This window comes from Bufo bufo, chromosome 1 (genome assembly GCF_905171765.1).
Source record: "Bufo bufo chromosome 1, aBufBuf1.1, whole genome shotgun sequence".
In the NCBI taxonomy this organism is placed as follows: Eukaryota; Metazoa; Chordata; class Amphibia; order Anura; family Bufonidae; genus Bufo; species Bufo bufo.
In genome coordinates, this window is record NC_053389.1 from 282,882,948 (window position 1) to 282,888,947 (window position 6,000).

A 6,000-nucleotide genomic window follows, 5' to 3' on the forward strand; every position below is an offset into this window, starting at 1 on the left:
ATATTTGGATACCAGACTTCTTCTCACGCTTTGGGGCCCCTAGAATGCCAGGGCAGTATAAATACCCCATATGTGACCCCATTTTGGAAAGAAGACACCCCAAGGTATTCAATGAGGGGCATGGCGAGTTCATAGAAATTTTTTTTTTTTGGCACAAGTTAGCGGAAATTGATATTTTTAATTTTTTTCTCACAAAGTCTCCCGTTCCGCTAACTTGGGACAAAATTTCAATCTTTCATGGACTCAATATGCCCCTCACGGAATACCTGGGGGTGTCTTCTTTCCGAAATGGGGTCACATGTGGGGTATTTATACTGCCCTGGCATTCTAGGGGCCCTAAAGCGTGAAAAGAAGTCTGTAATATAAATGTCTAAAAAATTTTACGCATTTGGTTTCTGTGAGGGGTATGGTGAGTTCATGTGAGATTTTATTTTTTGACACAAGTTAGTGGAATATGAGACTTTGTAAGAAAAAAAAAATAATAATTCCGCTAACTTGGGCCAAAAAAATGTCTGAATGGAGCCTTACAGGGGGGTGTTCAATGACAGGGGGGGGATCAATGACAGGGGGGTGATCAATGACAGGGGGGGGGGATCAATGACAGGGGGGTGATCAGGGAGTCTATATGGGGTGATCACCACAGTCCTTGATCACGCCCCTGTAAGGCTTCATTCAGACGTCCGGATGCGTTTTGCGGATCCGATCCATCTATCAGTGGATCCGTAAAAATCATGCGGACGTCTGAATGGAGCTTTACAGGGGGGTAATCAATGACGGGGGTGATCAGGGAGTCTATATGGGGTGATCACCAAAGTCATTGATCATGCCCCTGTAAGGCTTCATTCAGACGTCCGGATGCGTTTTGCGGATCCGATCCATCTATCAGTGCATCCGTAAAAATCATGCGGACATCTGAATGGAGCTTTACAGGGGGGTGATCAGGGAAATCTATATGGGGTGATCACCACAGTCATTGATCATGCCCCTGTAAGGCTTCATTCAGGACGTCCGGATGCGTTTTGCGGATCGGATCCATCTATCAGTGCATCCGTAAAAATCATGCGGACATCTGAATGGAGCTTTACAGGGGGGTGATCAGGGAGTCTATATGGGGTGATCACCACAGTCATTGATCATGCCCCTGTAAGGATTCATTCAGACGTCCGGATGCGTTTTGCGGATCGGATCCATCTATCAGTGCATCCGTAAAAATCATGCGGACATCTGAATGGAGCTTTACAGGGGGGTGATCAGGGAGTCTATATGGGGTGATCACCACAGTCATTGATCATGCCCCTGTAAGGCTTCATTCAGACGTCCGGATGCGTTTTGCGGATCCGATCCATCTATCAGTGGATCCGTAAAAAATCATGCGGACGTCTGAATGGAGCTTTACAGGGGGTTGATCAATGACAGGGGTGTAATCAATGACAGGGGGGTGATCAGGGAGTCTATATGGGGTGATCAGGGGCTAATAAGGGGTTAATAAGTGACGGGGGGGGGGGGTGTAGTGTAGTGTAGTGGTGCTTGGTGGGACTTTACTGAGCTACCTGTGTCCTCTGGTGGTCGATCCAAACAAATGGGACCACCAGAGGACCAGGTAGCAGGTATATTAGACGCTGTTATCAAAACAGCGTCTAATATACCTGTTAGGGTTAAAAAAAACACATCTCCAGCCTGCCAGCGAACGATCGCCGCTGGCAGGCTGGAGATCCTCTCTCTTACCTTCCGTTCCTGTGAGCGCGCGCGCCTGTGTGCGCGCGTTCACAGGAAATCTCGGCTATCGCGAGATGACGCATATATGCGTGACTCTGCGCAGGGCTGCCACCTCCGGAACGCGATCCTGCGTTAGGCGGTCCGGAGGTGGTTAAAGGGATTCTGTCACCTGGTTTTAGGTTATAGAGATGCGGACAAGCACGGCTAGATCGCCGCTAGCATGTCCGCAATATACCTGTCCTATAGGGCTGTGTCCTTTTATTGTGTTTAAAAAAGAATTTAGAGATATGTAAATGAGCCTTGTAAGGTGCCCAAGGGGCTGTACTAACCTTCTTGGTGCCCAGCCACGTCCTCTCCCTGTGAAGGAGCCCAGCACCGCCTGCATCCTCCGAATCGCCTCCTCCTTTCTTCACAGTTAGATTGCTGTAATCTCGCGATGCGCAGTGACGGTATAGTGTTCCTTTCCTGTGCTGGCATCAGCCTCAGGGAAGGAACTGCGCATGCGCGAGATTGCCCATCGCGAGATTACTGCAATCTAACTGTGAAGAAAGGAGGAGATTCGGAGGACGCAGGCGGTGCTGGGCTCCTTCACAGGGGGGCGTGGCTGGGCACCAAGAAAGTTAGTACAGCCCCTTGGGCACCTTACAAGGCTCATTTACATATCTCTAAAATAATTTTTTAAACACCATAAAAGCACACAGCCCTATAGGACCGGTATATTGCGGACATGCTAGCGGCGATCTAGCCGTGCATGTCCGCATCTCTATAACCTAAAACCAGGTGACCGAATCCCTTTAAGGCCTCTTTCACACGGGCAACTTTTCCGTCCGGTTGCGATGCTTTTAGCAAACGCAATCCTGACACGTTCATGTAAAATGGGTCTGTGTACATGAGTATCTTTTTTCACGCATCAGGAAAAATTACAGCATGTTCTATATTGTGTGTTTTTCACACAGCTCTGGCCCCATAGTGAATAGAGGCTTGGGGCGAAAAACTGATTTTTCACTGATTGTTGCTCGAAGATGTCGATTTTTATTCTTCAGTTTTTCTTCACGCGCATGAAAAACGGATCAAAAACTGATTGCATGTGTGCAGAAAGGACTGAAACGCTGAAAATGCAATCGCAGACAAAATGATAGAACTTTTGTGCAAAACCATCAGTTTTTCCCTGCACAGATTCTGACAAAATCTGTACCACTCATGTGAAAGAGGCCTAATACTTGGAGTACAGAGGTGTGTACTATTCAGAATGACTGTCTGATTTACCACACTTTTTACACTCTGAGGCTGGGTGTTCATCATATACAATTATGACATCACAGTTACTAATTGCTTCCTGTCTCCAGTTGTAGACTCCAGATTACAAATATCTATGGTGGCTCCTCATCGCGACCGTCTGTCCAAGGGAGTGGAGGTTTATCGAATACTCTTTTGTACCTTTTTGTTTTTTGTGTATCTAGATTTTGAAAATGTTTAATAAAAGAATATCTGACTTAAAAAAAAAAAATGTGCATAATATTGTATGGCCTGGGTCAGCCAAAGTGGGTCATTTTTTTTAAGACTGTCATTTTGACGCATTAGTATTCTACAATTGATTACATTACACCCTTCTTCAGTCAAAGTACTAAACAGTGACATATATGCCTGTTGATAGTTTGTAGGCAGCCACAAAATATTGCTTTACCGCACAGCCTAAAACAAAAAAAAGTTGCCGTTTTAAAGTGATTTATAGTGTTTGTAGCATAAAAATACCCTTTTTATCATTTTTCCCTTGGTACTGCTGCTAATTAGTGCTGCTGGGGGTGGACTTTGTACAGAATTGTTCTCCTTCCCCCTCTGACAGCTGATAATATAGTCCCTGCTTACTTTTTTTTTCTGCTGTAAAATGAGTCTTCTCAGCAATACTGCCATGCTAATGCATTACTGTTCTATGAACAGATGATCACTGCACAGAGACTGGCTGTGGGAAGAGTGATTTAGCATGTGTGACCCCCAGCATGCAGCTTATTAGGTGGGTGTACACATTGATATGAACTTAGAACACCAGGTTGCGACAATCTATGTAAGTAAATCTAATATATAAAGCTGAGTGTATGTGTATGTATGTCCGCTAAAGGAATCCGCACCGTCGCATTTACAATCATGAAATTTGGCACACAGGTACATCAGGTGTCCGGGAAGGTTTTAGACCAGGTCTCGGCTCTCTAGGATGTACCGTTTTTGAGATATTCCCAAAAATGCATTAGCCAATAGAAGCTTGGTCACATGACCCTTATCAGGCAATAGAAGCTCGCAGGCCGTTAGCTTCCACATACAGTTTTACTCCAGGTTTCTATAACAACCCAGCCATTTTTTTTCACTGCTGTAGGAGAGCTTTGAAGAAAATCTGTCGCCAGGATAATCGCTATTGAAGTCAAGCCTTAGCCTAATAGCACTTAGTACCTTATTTCCAGACATGCCTTTGTTCCAGCAATAGATGTGTTTATCCGCTGAAAATCCAGTTTATTTGGTATGCAAATGAGCCAGTAAGGTGCCCAGAGGGGCGTCACTCTTGCAGGAAGGAGCCCAGACACGCCCCCTGCCACAATGTATCCACCCTCAAAAGATGAACTTAAAACCCCGCCTGCTAAGCCATGCCCCTGACCAGGTTAGGCCACGCCCCCTCCCACTCAGCTAACAGAGATTGAAAAAATGAAGGTAAAAATCAACTTCTAGGTCCTGCTAAGCCACACCCTGATCTGGTTAGGCCACGCCCACTCAGCCAACAACTTCTGTCAGCTGCAGGGGTGGGAGGAACGGTGACTTAGAGTGAGCTGTTCAAAAGAACATGCCTCTGATCTGGTTAGGCCACGCCCCCTCCCACTCAGCCGACAGGGATTGAAAAAATGAAGTTAAAAATCTACTTCTAGGTCCCGCTAAGCCACGCCCTGATCTAGTTAGGCCACGCCCCCTAGAAATGAAGTTTCTTCCTGCAGCTCACACTCAGACAGCACAGTGCTGCTGTCTGAGAGTGAGCTGTTTAAAAGGACATCCTTAGGTCTGTCCAGGTCCTGTGCCAGACAGAGGACAGGGAGTCTGAAAGCCGGACTGTCCGGCCTAAAACTGGACCTCTGTTCACCCAAGGGGCAGGCTGCTGTGGAGGTCCCAGTTAAGGGGATGGTCCACTATGGAGGTCAGTGTTAAGGGGCAGATTGCTGTAAAGGCCACTGTTATGGGGATGGGCCCCTGTGGAGGTCACTGTCAAGGGGGTGGTGTGCTGTGAAACTCACTTTTAAAGGGGAAGGCTGCTGTAAAGGTCAAAGTTAAGGAGGTGGGCTGCTGTGGAGGTCCAATTTTAAGGGACGGGGCACTGTGGGGGGGTCAATGTTAAGGGGTGGGGGCTGTGGAGGTCACTGTTAAGGGGGCGGGGTGCTGTAGATGTCACTTATAGTGAATAGTGTTGATATCTTTTAATGATGCACACAAACATTAAATGAAATAGATTAAATATACCCGAGTGAAGCGGGTCCTTCAGCTGGTGTTGTATAACATGTAAATGGAAAACTTTGATCTTTTTTATGACCTTTACACAATAAATAGGACATGTAATAGGTGGTGGGACAACCTATTTAACATATATTACAAAGATGATACACTCTATGATTATATGGACCACTATAGAGCAAAGTGTGGGTATACAGTTTTATTGTATTTTTTTCCATACTTTGTAATGGGATATTATTTCCCAATGGTATCATAAGTTAGAAATTTTAAGCATTTTTTTTTACCAGCAAATTCCTTTAAGACCTGGTGAATTAAGGGACAAATAGGATTACAAATTGTGTGACAATAGCAGAATAGTCATGCATGATCACACATACGTTACAGATGCTAAAAATTGTTTTTGTAGTTCTCAGTTCGCACATTATCCAAGGATTCCATAGTTTATGTATTTTCTATAGATTTTATATACCATTATTGTAAATATTTTTGAGTAAACACTTGTTCACATTAAATGGCCCTTGTAAAGGTTTCACCAATCACCCGAAAAATTAGCTCATTCGTCGGATAATCTCATCTTTCATGCACCTAAAATTGACATTTGTCGGCAGCACATCACTCTGTGTAAACGGGATGTGCTGCTGACAATATGAAGATTGAATGGGTGATTATTTGTCCCTATTTGTATCATGCCATGTGAAAGACCTTTTAAACGAGCATCAATTGATTTGTATATAGTTGATGAGCGCTTATTGTCGGCCCATGTAACAGGAGATGTGTTGCCGACAGTATGCAAACTCAATG